Raw genomic sequence first — 15,849 nt, 5'->3', positions numbered from 1 at the left:
CCTTGTGAACCTTGGTGCACCCAGGCCATTTTCTTTCCACCCCTTATGCCTATAACCACAGTGCCTAAATGGGGATTCCCATCCCCTTTCCAGTTATTACTCCTTTTTGGAAACAGGAAGACAAGTCATAAATGCAAAACTTTCCATTTTCTGCAATTATACAGTAAAAAAAAACCCTCTCTCTCTGCCTTTGGCCACCATGGAGTCACATCCTCAAGTACTGCATGCTCAATCCAGAAGGGACATTGAGTATCCAACGTTGAGTTGACCGAAATAGTTGACTCCTACATTGCGTTGACCAACCCAGTTGACTCCTATGTTGAGTTGACTGACGCCATGGCGATTGAATGCACAGAAATGAGGAAAGAGGGTTTAAGCCCTTGCTTGATTTGAACCAGGGAGCAAACTCTGATTTTGACATCCCATATGGACATCCCTATGGAATCCAGGAGGCAGTCTGAGACATGCTACCCCAAACTCTCTTGAAGTTGCTCTGCTTTCTGTAAATGCATAGTTATTTGGGGGGAAAAACAGACCTTTTTTTGGTATCTTCAGGTCCCAAGGAGATGGGGAAAAAGAGGGGCACCAGGAAGGGACAAATTTGTAGAGGAGGTCTTGGCTGGATGCTGTCCCCAAGGATAGAACTGATGGCAGATGTAACCAAAAAGGAACTCTTGGCCCCAGAATGCCTCCTCTCCCATTATTTCACTGCAGCTGTGTGGTTGCTTCAGAAGAAAAGCCAATCATCTTGCTTAAATCCTCAAAAAAACCCCCCTGTCCTGAGTCCTCTCTGAGGCTCTGAGCTCTGTATTAAGCCAACTCACAAAGCCACCTAGCAAAATCTCCCCAGAGCCCTCAGAAGTGCATTTCTCCCTGCAATGACTCATTTTTGTAAGAGAAGACATCTCTCGAAGGGTTCGCCCCGTTGCGATGCTCATCGATGCATTGGGTTCCCAATTGACTTCTCATCTGGAGAAGAGCCGTGGTGCCATCCCATGAAGAAATGCAAAAAGTTATGTGAAGTCCTCTGATATTGTGAGGGGATCTACCAAAAAATAGTGTCAGCGTCACTTTTGCCATGAAATGGTGACATGCAGGAAGAAACGCTCTTGCACAAGGCAGAGGAACAGGGATACCAATGAGGTCAGTAAAAACTGAGGCACATTTGGGGTCTTCATATCAGTCTACACAGTTTTTGTGGGGAGATTCACAATATTCTGGTCTTCTCCATGAGGTCAACAGTTGCTTGGGGGAAGATTTGCAATATTCTGGTCTTCTCAGTGAGGTCAACAGTTGCTTGGGGGAAGATTCACAATATGCCAGTCTTCTCCATGAGGCTTCAGGCTTTACAGGAACCACCAGGCACCAAGAGCACAAATGCACCATATCCACATGGAAAGCCAAGTGTTGTCTGCATGGGATGAACATCAACCATTCTTATTATTCTGCATGAATAATTTTTTTTTTTCACTTTGCAATACTATGGATGATCCATTAATTGAGTATTAAGAGAGCACACCCAAAATCCTATGCGTTGGGAAAGCAGACCGGGGTCCTTGCATGACAGAGACCTCTTGCAGCAAGAAGGATATTGCATTTATGAGATTAAAATGATGCTTTTCATCTTTCTTTCTCAACAGCAAAATAGCAGGAGGCAAAATTATCTGCTCCTGAGTGAACTTGCGGCTTAAAATCTTCAGTGTCCAATGTCAAATCTCCGCTTGCAGCTGCAGGCATGCAAGCATCCACGTCCTCAAGGGGTAACACCAAGGGGAACACCTCCCCACCAGAAATAGCTGCAGCTGGAGAAAAGCAGAATTTAGCACGACGACGGTCTAGACATCTCGGTGGGAAGCTAAAAAAAAGAGATTGCTATTTTGGGAAAAAAAAAAAACCCTGCTTGGCATCTATTGTTCGTGCCAGGAGTGAGCCTACCTCTAGTGCGTGGCAATTTATTGTGGGGTGCGAGCTTTTCGGTTGAATATATTCCCAGAAGGTGGCAGTCGGGAGCCCAATTTAATTGCTGAATATCATCTAACCTGCTAAAATCAAGCCATTTGTTGAGGCTTTATGGGCGTTGATTTGTTTGGAGAATAGGACTTACAGCCAAATGTAAAAAAAAAAAAAAAAGGATAAAAATGAGAGACAGCTGTTGCCGATAGTGGTATATTTATCTTGGGGGAAACAAATGCACTCGGGTGCCGTAAATATCCGGGGAAGCGCCTGGCGCTCACGGGAAAAGCCAGACGGGTGTTTCACGCAGGAGCCCCCAGCCATGAATCTCAGGATAACAGTGCAAAGCTGTCAGCCCCATGGATTTATCAGCAGCCAAACGCAGAGAAGGGTCGAAAGCTGCTATTTTATGCATTAATCCTTTCTTATTTTTTATGTTTTTTATTTTATGCATTAATCCTCTTTTTTTTTTTTCCCACCTCTGAAATCAATTTAGCTGCATGAGCTCTTGACCATAGGCATCCAGATGACGAAAGGAGCAGAGCATCGTCAAACCCCTGCCAACCCCTTGCAGATCAGCTCAAGGCAATGATCAAATCTGGGGCGAAGAGTGAATTTTGGGGGGCTGGGGCTTGAGGAGGGGAAGAATTGCAGCCAACTCCCGGGGTGTTTACACAGAGGAAAGAAGTGGTGAGCAATAAAACCCATAAAGGCTCTTTCATTTCCAGAAGTGGCAGTACTTTAGATTTTGGCAGCGACCTGAGATCAAAGTATCCTAAATTTCCTTATGAAATAAAATTATTTCAGCTGTCGCTGAAATATTGCCATTAAGTTGAAAATGTATTTCCCGAAGAGCTTGCATCTACCTAAAAGAGTCTCAGATTTATAGGCTGCATTTTGCCAGCAATATATTACTTCCTCTTTCAAATAAAAATAATTAAAGACTAAGTTGAGAAGTTGGGGGGGTGGGGGGGGTGGGTCACTGATGCCTCAAAACATTTAAAAAATCAAAGTATTGCAGACAGTCGTTCACCACTCCCCAGGTGGATATGACCTTGCTGATTAATAAAACAGCCATAAAACTGTATTAGAAATAGAGCTAAATGCAAAAAAAAAAACCAAAAATCACATTGTTGGACTCCATGTTAGTGTTTTCAGTGGATAATGTTAACATTAGCTTTGCAAGGTGCAACTCTTTTTTCCAAATCAATGGGAAAATGGGGATTGTTTTTTCTAGCTCATTCAGCAGCTTCTCCCCCGCAGCAAAACATGCAATTGATAATGGAGGATTCAATGTGAGAAATCAGAAAATCAGCTTTTCAAGCATTTCCTCTTCTCTACCCAAAGTTTCAAAATTGTTAGAGATACTTGAGGACATTTTCCTGGCCACAGGAAGGTATTTTTCTCTATGAAGGGAAGATTGCCTTTTCTAAAGGGTATTTTTTTTTTTTTTAAGATTTGCAATGACGCTGTGTTAGTCATGCTCTCTCCACAGCGGGTTGCAAGTTTTTTATGCCTCCGTCTTCATGGAGGGCTTGTGCATGCTGAAGTTTATGATATATGCATTCATTATATGCATATATCTAAGTTAAAATGAAGAAATATAGCTGAGGGGGAAGGGAGAGGCACCTCCAGAGGATGATACATCTTGCTCTGAACCGCCAGTGAGGACAGGTTCACCCTCGGCAGGTGATGCCAACTCTTCATTGGTCATAAAGTGAATCGAGAGTGACCTTCTTGCTCTTGAACATCTCAATTCTATCTGCCAACCTTTGCCCTTTTTGTTTTTACCAAAATTCACCCATTACCCCGAAAGATGAACACTAGGTTTTCACAAGCTATTAAAGGAACTCCCTTATGCCACCCTGAGCTCATTAAAAATAAACCGAATGCTATTAAATGGTTGAAAAGGGGGAAGAATCCCATTTTTCAAGACATCACCCATTCTTGGTCATTCCTCACATTCAAGTTGCTTCCAAGTGGACTCGCATGATGCCTCATCTGAGGATATCAGGAGCATTTGTGTAAGAAATACCACAGCGCTACGAAAGATTTTTAATTTTTTTAGGAATATTTGGTAGCCAAATTTCCTCTATCCAAACCCAGGAGGGTTTTTGCACTGGGAGCATCTTTTGCTCTCAGCCAAGATGCTGGTTCCCTAAATGCTGACCTTTGTAACCTTCCTAGCATCCAGTTATCATGTTATTTCCCAATAAAAAAGGATGAATCGAGTCTGTGCTTCTGCTACAACCACGGGCTAAAGCAGATGGAGATTTGATATTTCTGTAGGATAAACCCTGGACCAGAGCAAACCCCTTTTCTATTTTTCTCCTAAAAAAGCTCTGGGTCAATGCATAAGCACTTCAGTAAAAGGGAGAGGGAAACACCATGTCAGACAATGCCAAAAACCTCTTGCCAAGCACCGGTTTGGTTTGTCACTGGATGGGACATCTCCCCTGGGTGCGGGGGAAAACAGCATTTATTTATTTAATATTCGCATTTACTTATTTAATATTTGCAAATCCTCCTCCCAACTCCAGCTCCATAGAAGGGGGGGAGCTGCCACAATGAATTTCTGATGAGAACAACAATTACCACTAAATATTTCTCTCCTCTCCGAAGATACCCAACCCTAAAAGGCTCCAGGGATATCTCTGCAACATAAACACAAGAATAAAACCTGCAAGAGCCAGTCAGAGCTTTAGTAGACAAGGTTAATGTACCTTGAACAGCAGCATTAAACAACTTTGTTCTTTTTTTTTAAGTGGAGAGCTGAGATACCTACATACATTTTAAAGTGTTATTTTTATAGAGGGACACCATTAAAGCACCTTCCAAAACAAACTGGCACAGGGAAACATCAGAGAAGCTCCCTCAAAGTAACCTGAAAATACTTGCATTTTGTGCAATCCAGCCCCTGGCCCAACAAAAGTTCCCAAAAGAGCAAATTGTGAATTTTTTCAGAGGGCAAATCAAAAAGCTTTGAAGTGAAACGTAGCTGTGGAACTGAAAAAATGTGCAAATTTCCTCTTGCCGGACACAAATTTCCAGGAAAAGTTTCTGATTGCCTTGAGAGTGCTTGCAAAAAATAGGGAGCGGATTAATTTTCCAACAGTTCTTCACTGCAAGCAACTAACTGTGAATAACTTATGATCAAAATCTTGCCCGATGCTTTCAAACCTTGCCTTGTGCTCTTTGTTTTCAGTTGCAACCTGCTAATCCCATGAGAGAGGAATCACTGAGCACCCACTTCTCCATCGTGCAAACACCAAATCTCAATCCCACACCAGTCCTGCTACGGGAAGGTCCCAACCCCAAGGTCCCAGCCAGGTTCAGAGGAGCTTCTTGGAGGACAAAGAAGATGACAGTAAATATACATGATGAGTTTTGGAGAGATGGGCTGGAAGAAGAGGCTTAAGTATGGGTCTGAGATAAACAAGGTGCTAGGAAAATGGGAGATTTGGGGTTTTTACACGTCTTCTGTCCCACCAGCAAAGGCGACATCAGAGCTGTTGCTTTGAGGATGGGCAGCCGAGAAGAAACATACTCAAAACCAGTCTTGCTCAGCAAAAAATTAACCATCAGCCACGTTACTCCATCTCAAACTGACAACTGCAGTCCTTCACCATTTTCTCAGCCAGCGCAAGTATTGCAAACTGCAAATCAGACCAACGCCAGTGCAAAACCCACCCGCAACCTCAAAGTAGACGTGTGCCAACAATTCCAGCAAAGATCCCACCACAAACTATGTAATGACTTTTTGCAACTGTTGCTGCAGCCCATAAACACCCCATGAGCAACACTGCAAATTTTAATAATGCCTTTTTGGGGTGTTTATTTTGCAAATCAAAACCCACAGGCTTCATGCAAATCTCCCAACACCTGCATGAGTAATTGCACCAGGTAAACACAAATAGAAACCTGCTTTTTCATGGGCTTGCAGAAATTGGTCTAAATGGAAACCTGCTTTTTGGTGGGCTTGCAGAAATTGGGGTAAAAGCAGCAGACCTAACCCAACTGCAGAAACACGGGCGAGATGTGCACGGGAGTGTGCAAAGATTTCCCCTCTCGTGGGAAAGCCCCGAAAACAGAGCAATGCCGCAGCACACCCAATAAAACCCTCTCCTCCCTTAAATCTGCCTCGTTTCTTGCTAAATCCTGCTATCACGCTTGCAAATTTTCCCTTTGGGAGAGGGAAAGAAATCCCTCTGGAGCCGGCTGTTTTCCTCTTTCCCATATGGCAGATAAATCAGAGCTCCTGACTCGCTGAGTTTCCGCTTCGCATCCCTCTCTTGCAGCCCTCTGACTCCTTCTGGTCTTACGTCCCCCCAGAATTTCCTTTTAAAATGCAAAATTCCCAATGAGAAATGACTCTACAAACCAGAAGCCAAAAATAAGATTTTCCTTCCTGGTATCAGCAGAGAGTTGTCCCCATCCAAGCCCTGAGCCAAGACACCAAAGACTGCGATGTGAGCTGCTAGATTAATTGCCTCGATTTAAATATCTTTCATTTGCCCATTTGAAAGCAATTTTTTTCCCATATTTCCAGCCTCAATGACAAAAGAGAGATTTGAGATGTGACACGGTGATTTATACAAGCTCTACCTAGCTAGGGAGTTACAAATAGTTTTGAACTCCTTTAATTACACTTAATTACACTGTCTTCTCCATTTACTCTGAATGCTAGACCCTAAGATATGTTCAGGCTGCTCTGAATTCAACACAATGAGAAAACTGGGGACAAAAAAGGACTGGGAAGTATTTATGGTGTCAGACGTGCCAATTTTTTTTGCAACTTTTTTTGCACAGTGATGAAAGGTATGACCTGGCCTCGGAGGTGCATCTCTGTGGACGTAGAGGCTTCAGGAGGAGGAAAGCCGACATGATTTTGTGCCTGCAAAGTGGGGGGACCCACATACAAGGTGGAAAAGGCCAAGGGGAACCAAGTTATTTCTCAGAAGATGTCTTCAGGATAGATAATTTCTATCATTAACCACTTAGAGCAATGCCACCCTTCCGTTCCAGAAGGTAATTAGGTGGATACCCATCACCACGTCTTTCTGCATCTTTAGTGGGAGGTGTCTGGACCTTGTTGGGACAATTTGCTGAATAGGTTGGGTTTGGTATTCTTGCTGGAGATGCTTCCCAGGCCAGGTTGCACTTGTGTCCTCCACAGACACATGCTTCTGTCCTCCATGGGCTCAGTTTCCTCCAAGGGGAACAACCCAATGTGCCCAAAGTACATCGCAGGGCACCGAGCCCTTTCACGCAAGCACCGGGCGGCTCACATCAAAATACTGATTGGAAAGAAGGCATCAAGGCAGAGAGGATCTCCCCATAAAGAGGTGATCCTAAGCCCCCACAGACACCCCAGAGAAGTCATTTCAAAGTGAACCCAACCTGTAGCTTTATTAGAAAGGGGGCAAAACCAGACTAATGAGAAATTCAGCTGCTTCATCACATCCTTAATCCTGTTTTTTTGGCTGAGGGAAGGTCACCAGCAAGAATCAGTGCTGGTAGGGCAGCCTAAGGGAAATAATCCTGCCGTTATTGGCTGCTGTTTATTAAAAGGGACCTTCAGAGAAGGCAAGACTCAAAAGAAAAGACTCAAAGAAAAGATGCTGTGCTGCACTGTGGACCGAAAGAAGCGTTTGCATTTTCCCCTGACATGCCCCCCCCCCCCTAAATATCACCGGTTTAGGAAGAAATCAGGCACTTCTTCAGGATATTTGCACAAATTGAAGGCGGCCCCTCCATTTTCAGTGACCAAAGATTTCTCTTTGCTCCTTTAGGAGGAAAGTTGCAGCCAATGGGGTTTTATTTTCTTTGTCACCTGCTGGGTGCCTACAGTTTTGGCACAGATCAAGCACATTTGTCACTCTGTCAAGCCCTAATTTTAGCAGTCAGGGTTGACTAAAGGACTGCAAGACCCTTGGTTTCATGTACATCTTATTTTAAGCTCCATGTTTCAGTTATTTTTAGCTGGTGACCATTTCTCCACATCCTACTGATGTGCCAAAATTTTGTAGTGATAGCAACCCATATTTCAGGGTATTTTTACAAAAATATATCTGTGTTTTCCTTCAGGCTGGCCATGGCTTGTAGGGCTCATAACAACATGTTTTTAATACTTGAGCTTTAAAGCAAGATTCTCTGCACAGCCTGATTTCTAAAAAACAAAGCAAAACACAGCAAAAAACTATAATTCCCCGCTAAATGCTCACTGCATTTAGGGAAGGGGTGATATAATTCGGGTGTACCCGAAAAGAGCAGAAATTCCCCCAAATAAAGCCCCACCAAGGTCACAACTCACCACATCCTGCTCAATTAATACATACAATCGTGCAATTAATATATATAATTGCCTAATTAATATAAAGCAAAGCAGCCTTACCGTTTGGGGGGTGCTCGGGGAGCCGCTGCCCTGCAAGCGTCCTCCCGCCACCCCAAAACCAAGATTTTCTGGGTAGGGATCACAACCTGGGAAAGCAAAGGATGAAATATTTGAATATTGAGAGAAAATGATGAAATGAGATGGTGAAATATTAAGCAGAGGATGAAGCTTTCTGCTCTAGGGAAGGTCTTCCAGCAGCGTCAGAGAAGCCATGGTGGGCAAGTCCACTCTTAATGCACTTTTTTTGTAGTATAGTGGGGAAAACAGGAGGAATAGGAGGAATCAAGGAAAACTTAGGTGGGGATATCCCCTTGGAGGTGAAAGCAGGGCTGATGGCTGAGCTAGATCAGACCCCCCAGGGTTTTGCCCGTGCAGGTTTGGACATCTCCATGGAGGGACAAAAAATAAATCAGATTTATAGAGGTCGAACCGAGATGTGTCCAGAAAATGAAGGCGTGCTCGTTGCTGGTCTATCCGCAAAGGACAAAAGGCAATGCAGTCCCGTCCTGCCCTTTTCGGCTCCTGGAGGGCAGCAAATCCCCAGGACGGGATCTCACTGAGGTTTAGCAGTACAATCCAGGTCTGAAAAGGAGAAAAAAGGAAAAAAACAATGAAACAGCATTGCTGTTGGCCACGCTCCCCTTTCGCGCTGGCTGTCGCCACACCCCTGGTTAATTATAATCTTTGCTTGAGTGTAAAAGTGCTTTTACACTTGGGCTCAGATAGCACAAACTACGGAAGAGCCATTCACTCAAAAACAGGGGAGTTCCCAGCCGTTATTTAATACGGAAAAGTCCACACAGATGTTAGAGATGATGCTGCATCTACCAAGGATCTGGCCTTTATGGAGGCTGCGGTTGGAATGTGTAGACCCATCTAAACAAATCCAGTGGAAAAACAAAGATGGGCTGAGCAAGGATCAGCATGGCCACAGGGATGTTTTGCGTCTGACTGCAAAAAAAGGAATAAAAGAGAGAAAGTTCCCCAGATCTCTGAATATACATCACTTCTATTGAGCCCCTCAGATCCCCATTATACATCTGATAAATGTCCCTTGATATACATCACCTCCAGATATTACCTCTATGTTAGGTGATAAACATCACCTGAGATCTCCGATATATGTCTGATATATCTACCTTGATATATATCACCTGGTAGTGAGCTCCTCAGATCTCCAATATATGTCTGATATATGTCCCTCGATACACATAATCTCTGTCGAGCTCCTCAGATCTTCAGTATACATCTGATACATCTACCTTGATATAAATCACCTCTAGACAGCTCCTCACCAATATACATCTGACATATACATCTCTGATATATGTCACCTGACTGGAGCTCCTCAAATCTCCATTATATATCTGATACATCTAGCATGATATACGTCACCTCTAGAGAACTCCTCAGATCTTCAATATACATCTGATATATCTGCCTTGATATATATAACCCGGTACAGAGCTCCTCAGATTGCTGATATATGTCTAGTGTGTATATATATATATATATATATACACACCTTGGTCTGCTGAGCTGCTCAGATTCAATTGTACATCTGATATATGCACCTCTAGATACACATCACCTCCAGAGAGTTCCTCAAGATCCCCAATATATACGTGATATATCTACTACGATACACACCACCTCCAGAGAGCTCCTCAGATCAGCAAGGCACACCTGAGGGATGCATCTCTGCTATATGTCACCTCGCGTGGTGAGGCCATATGGGAGATCCATGAGAACCATTTCCCCTGGTTCTACTTCCATCCCAAACCCCTTGCAATAATAACACTTGCATTTTTGTGCCCTCACAGCCTGTATCCATCATCGCAGCCAGGCGTATGGGTCCAAAAGACAGAGGTATATGGGGAAGCTTGCATAGGAAGTACCATTTCTGGAAACCTGGACATCACCGAGGCCATTGCCCAAGGAGAGATATGGAAACAACTGGGTGATTCCAGGGCAAAATGGGGAAGAAACCCCCAAACATGGAAAACTTGGTGAAAGGGGCGAAAGGTCCAGACGCCTCTTGAGTTCTCGGGCAAGCACAGGTCCTGCTGAGAGGTATAGAGACCTAATCTGGGTTATGTTAAGTGCTCAGAAGGGGCTCGAGTCCGAAACTCTTCCACCGCAACAGCAGCTGAAATATTAAGGATATTTATGATCAAGAATAAAAAAACCCTATGGGCTTGTGCCTTGGAGCATGCACGGGCTGATGCCAAATACACATCGAGGACCCAGGACTTGATTTGCATTAGATTTGTCCTGACAGCATGATGAAAAAGCTCATGTTTCTGAGCAATCCTTCATCCCTGTAAAGACTTTTTTCCATCCCGTGGGAGAGACTTTTGTCATCTGGGCTTGCCATGTGAACAAAACATAAAGACTGCAGGAAAAGGAGCAGATAAATAAGGCTCTGCCAGTGCTAAAAGAGCTCTGGTAGACTGATTTTCATCCTTGGAGGTGATTAGGACTGAGGTCTTGGATGCTGCATGCATATAGGACAAAAATACGGGCTTGTGCAGCTTCTGCACAAAAGATGCCATTTTTGTCCCCATCACGAAGAGCACCAAGAGCCAACCCCACCGGGGATGTCTCCCTGAACACCCTTGCAGAGGGAGATAAGTCTTTTTGAGCCAGCGCACACTTCTAGCAACTTCAAAAGGCATCCTTTGAAGTTTAGCAGAGGCCTTTGAAGTCCTCCCGATGCGAAAGGGAACGGAGGAGATCCCTCCTTCAATATGCTCCACCACGGGCAACGCAAGCCAGCAAGATACATGGTGTCCCGGACACTCATGGTTGCATGGAGCAGCTGCCCGAGGGTCATAAATAAGACACCATTTATGACAAGCCACCAATCCCCCCAAATGCCCTGATCAATCCCCCAAAATGCCCTAAATCCTGATCTACTTGACCTGAATAACATCCAACAGCGGAGATGAGAACCCAGCATCCCGGGACCTCAGCACGTACCCAGGTTGCAAAAAGCCAAGGGCAACCCTCTTAATAAAGATTTAATTAAGTGCAAGGCAATGCTAATAAAGCTGACATTTAGCAAAAAAAAAAAATCCAGGGTTTTTGCAAAAAGTCTAGGATTTTAAAGTAAGAAGTCTTTTCCTGTCGTGTTGCCTTGTTTCCAATGTGAGCAGATCATGATGCTTCCAACCTCATCACATAAATGCTGTTTAATTGTGACTATGATTTTTTTAACATATTTAATACCAGCTCCTCTGACTTAAGTGGAAACAATGAATGGTGAAATCCCTAACAACGCTGCTGGGTTTTGCTGAATTATTTTTATACCCCATGCTATGCCCAGGAGCAAGCTGTACTGACCCCAAACTCTACACCCATGGGGACAATTGAAGAAACCCCGTACACATGAAAAATAGTAGAAAGGCAGAAATCAAAGCTCAAATTTCAGTTTAACTCTTTAAGGAGCTCCAAGGCGCGATCATGACTCTCCAAGCACTTTGGCAACACACACTGCCATCTGCAATGGGGACCATTGCAATAAAAACCTTTGATTTGTTGGTTTTTTTCCCTCCATGGTGCAATTTCTGTAGCATCCTCGGGCTCTGAGTAAGGGCTGGGGCTGGATCTTGGGGATGCTCAAAGGTGCAAGAGCAATATGGTATTTTCATCCTTTTACCTTCCCAGTCCCACAAGTTAAACCTGATGATGCACTAACCCCATCCTTACTCAAAGAGAGGGAAAAGATGCAAGACATGCCCATACGCACGCAATATTTCGCTATTTCTGCAAAAGCAAGGCCGTTTCACCGCAAAACGCGATCCAAGAGAGACGAGTCCATTGATGGAGCCCCGCTATAGGCGATTTGCATTATCCAAAGGGGGCACATATGGAAATATTAGACACCCCCCCCCACCCCTGGACGTGCACATGTGCGCACATCTGGGCCCAGGGAACAAAAGCGGCCTCGCTATGCCATGTCGATAAATAATGGAAAGTCAAAGTGTCCTGCAGAAGCGGCACCATACTGTTCGGCCTCGGGCGAGACGAAGGAAAATTCGGTACCCATGAGGTCTGGAACAGTGGGATTAATAACACATCAATTTTAATGCAGGGTGGGTTGTGGGTTTTTTTTTTTTTCCTTTTCCTTTTTTTTTTTTCTGCTTCACAAACAGCAAAGTGAATGTTTGAGCATCTCGGCGGGGGGTTAATGAGGACTCTGATTAGTTATTCAGATTTGCCGATGCTGCCTCCATCCATCCTCGGATCGGGGAATAACGGGAAAGGGTTTGCAGAAAAAGCTCTTAAAGACGACCTGCTTGGCTTTCACAGCTTAGGCGGAAACAGGTTTCGGGATGTTCATGCTGCAGGGGTTCCCAAAACTGAAATCCTAGTGCTAGCTTTGGGGTGGAAAAGCACATTTTCCCACCATTTGGGAGGGATGTGAAAAGCTGCTGCATGTTGGGCCACGCTGATTGCTATAACGTCTCAAGGGAAAATATTCGGATTTGTGGTTTTTTTCATGTGAAAAACAAATTTTTGGGTGCCTTTAATAAAATTTGTGTGCAGTTATGGTCAGAGGTACTTGACCAAAAATGATGGATGCATGGATGAACAGATGCAAGGACAAACAGATGCAGGAATGCATGGATGAGCAGATGCATGGATGCAAGGATGGAAGGAAGGATTGACCACCCTGTAAGCCACCACTGGGCTGCAAAAATGCAACATCTTCCACTGTTGCAGTATTTTACACAGCATCCCATAAAAATCTAATAGAGTGCCTTAAGTTCTTGCACAAAAGGAGCTCACCTATTTGCTCCTTGGCCCAGAAGTATTTTAAGCACGTTGAGCTCTCCCACTGCTGGTGTATTTTGGTGTTTATTTCCAGATTTAGGCTTTTGTTCTTCACCTGCATAAAAAAAAAAAGGCAACCTGAGAAAATAGATGGCAGGTATCCGAAATGAAGCTGCAAAAAGGCTTAAAGGATCAAGCCAGAGCAGCATTTTGCGGCACTGCAAAGGGGGCTCATCGAAAAAAATAGGCATTATTTTAGGATTCACTTCAGGATTCATTATTTCTTCATCAAGAATAAATATTTTAAGGATGGACGGGGTGGTGACAGCACTCTCTCAACGGTGAATTCACCCCAGCATTAAACGTCAGCACTTTATTTCTAGTTGGGTCTAGAGACCCAGTTGGCTCTTGCTTTGAGCATCACTCAACTTAGCAAAACAGCGTTCAACAGGGTTTTTTGGGGCGTAAACTCCCCAGTATTCGTGTCATTCCCCACACCCCTGCCAGGATCTCAAAAGAAAGACAAACTGGAGTTATCCATCCGATTTTGCAAATGCTGGGGCTCTCCATCCCAAACAGGCTCTTTTCCCCGGGACCGCCTCCATATGCTTCATCTCCGTTTTAAACGGCGCGTTAATTGTTCTGAATTAACAGCTCCAGCTGGAGGAGCAAACAAGCAATTTGCAACCTTAAGATAACGCCCAACTTATCTCAAGTGATTTAAGTTGGGGTTTTTTTGAGGGGAAATCAATCTTGCCTTTCTGGTTGCGAATCCACTGCTCAGAGCTTGGCTAAAATCACATCACCGAGACAATTAATGCACCCATTTAGCAGAAGTGGCTATTAGCACGTAGCCACAGGAGGAGGTGGGATGGTAGGACAAAAAGAAGAAATAAGAAATCTCCACATTTGGCTTTACTTTAGAGACAGGAGAAATATGATCTGTCCTCTTCACTGCCAGGCAACCCAATGATTGCAGTAGGGCTCATGAATATTTTCTCCCCAACACACTTTTTTCGTATTACATTTACATTTTGTTTCAAAATATTCACGTTCTCAAAAAAAAAAAAGAAATCTTTCAAGCTTTACCCCTCTGCCCTCTTTCATCTCTTTTTCCCTCTTCTTTTTTCATTTGCTGCTAGATAGAAGAGGTGAAAAAGAACGACCACACTGATTATTTGTTTACAAGTCTGGATCTTCAACATGGATAGATCTTTTTTTTTTAAATTGGCATTTTCACCACTTTAAATTCTTTCTAGTATCACCCAAGGTGTGGGATTCAAGAAGCAAAGTCCATCCCCATCTTCCCCACCCTGTCATGCCTGGTTTCAGAGGAAGCAACAGTGCTGGCAGTGAAAAGGACTCTACAGAAATCTTATTTCTCCTATGGGAATGTATAACTGCTTTGGAAATGCAAAAAAAAAGTTTTCTATGATTATGACCAAGTGTCTGCTGCTAAATCAAGTGGAAGCTCCTCTTGCTACCCCAGCCAAGGTTGAGTTGGGGTAGCAATGGTCAATGTCCATTGGCCCCCAAGAGCATCGAGGTTGGGTCCCATCAGATGACCAGTGTTGTGGATGGAGTCATGGTCCTCCAACAAGGTCTTCTGCTGAAGTCAGAACAGTTCATGTCTGTTTTACAGGGAAAAAGGGATTTAATTGTGCCCTGAAGACACTAAGAAGGGACATCAAAATGCAATGATGCATCCTGCTCCAATGCTGGGAGGCACCTCCAAAATACAGACCTAATGTTGGAGGCCATGGGCAATGCTGCTGGGACTCGGGCAGCCTTGGATGCCTGGATCCCCGGGGCCCAGCCACACTACCTGATGACCTCCTGGTTCACGTATAAAGTAACAGGAGAAGCGATAAATCACTTTGGCACCTTCCCTGGGCATGGCAGCCCTCGATAAAAGACCAAAATTCATGGGAGGCAGCCTGACACCACACTATTCCCAGCACACCCTGTTACACAGATTAATCCTTCTTGATGGAGAATTACAATTAGGGCTCCATCTTAAGGAGATATCAGCAATCAGATACCTTATCAAATGCCACCTCAATTATTCAAATAATCCCTGGCTCTTAGATTTAGGTGCTGTTTAGGGAAAGCAGTCCGATTAATGTGCTGACACTTCCCCATCACGTCCGACATCCTCAACTTCATGTCTGATTACGGAATTTGCATTCAATTTAATTTTTTCCATCTGGAGTAAATGAATAATCCGAGTACCTACCCCAGCCTTAATTACATTTGTTAAATTAAAAACCCGGGATGTGAGAAATTTAAATGCATGTAGCTCCACGGCCAGACAAACCTGCACGTTCAACCTGCTGCAGCCCTGCCATCTCCTGCTCCAATTTCTCTTCCTTCCCCACAGCAAGCCATCAAAGAAATTACAACTAGAAAACAAAAATTCTTTCTAAACGATGAAACAATAGATGATCTTTTGACATTTCCAGCGCTGTTTGCAGGGGAATGAGATAAAATGTAATAAATTCATATACTTCTGTGTGTTTCTTGGCTCTAGCAGCTAAAATTTCCATCTCTTTATGCAGGAGTCCTGGGGAGCAGAAATCCTTGATAATGCCAAACAATTCGACACTTTATTTTCTCTTTACTCCGCACCATGCAAAACACAGGCTTCAAGCTGCCAGCTGCTGGGAGTGAAACCAGATGCCACATCCCTTTTCCATATGGAAACAGAAATCGCCCCGTCTGGG

The 15,849-nt window shown here is 44.0% G+C and overlaps 1 protein-coding gene across 5 annotated transcripts in view; it reads right to left on the bottom strand.

Moving 5' to 3' along the window:
• PKNOX2 (PBX/knotted 1 homeobox 2) overlaps positions 1–15,849 on the bottom strand; it is an 87,892-nt gene that overhangs the window by 27,023 nt on the left and 45,020 nt on the right. For 3 of the 5 annotated variants that reach the window (XM_030023038.1, XM_030023039.2, XM_041125466.1), the window contains 3 exons: positions 13,142–13,241; positions 8,778–8,929; positions 8,348–8,433 (listed from right to left, as the gene is read on the bottom strand). The gene's annotated coding sequence lies outside the window, so the exon portion shown is untranslated. The remainder of the gene's footprint in view (positions 1–8,347; positions 8,434–8,777; positions 8,930–13,141; positions 13,242–15,849) is intronic. The other 2 variants (XM_030023040.1, XM_030023041.1) reach the window with 1 other exon arrangement.

The sequence above is a fragment of the Aquila chrysaetos genome, chromosome 8, assembly GCF_900496995.4.
Source record: "Aquila chrysaetos chrysaetos chromosome 8, bAquChr1.4, whole genome shotgun sequence".
NCBI classification, from domain to species: domain Eukaryota; kingdom Metazoa; phylum Chordata; class Aves; order Accipitriformes; family Accipitridae; genus Aquila; species Aquila chrysaetos.
Note: the sequence above shows the minus strand (reverse complement) of the source record. Positions and strands in the feature narration are given on the sequence as shown.